Raw genomic sequence first — 263 nt, 5'->3', positions numbered from 1 at the left:
TATATATATATATATATATAAAGTGTCGTTGTCAAAATTATACAATATTACAATATAGCCAAAACACATGTGATTCTCTCTGCTTCGTTTTTTCGAGTCTTATAGAATAACGAGCTCTTTTCACCAAGCATAGAGAAACGCTTTGCCTTCGACTACATTCTTTGGGACGTTCTAAAATTGAATTAGACGCTGTCACAGAAATTACTTTAATACTTCGCTCATTAATTGTACATGAATATATGCATGCATGCACGCACGCACAT

This window comes from Atta colombica, unplaced genomic scaffold (genome assembly GCF_001594045.1).
Source record: "Atta colombica isolate Treedump-2 unplaced genomic scaffold, Acol1.0 scaffold104, whole genome shotgun sequence".
NCBI classification, from domain to species: domain Eukaryota; kingdom Metazoa; phylum Arthropoda; class Insecta; order Hymenoptera; family Formicidae; genus Atta; species Atta colombica.
This window is presented reverse-complemented; position numbering follows the sequence as displayed.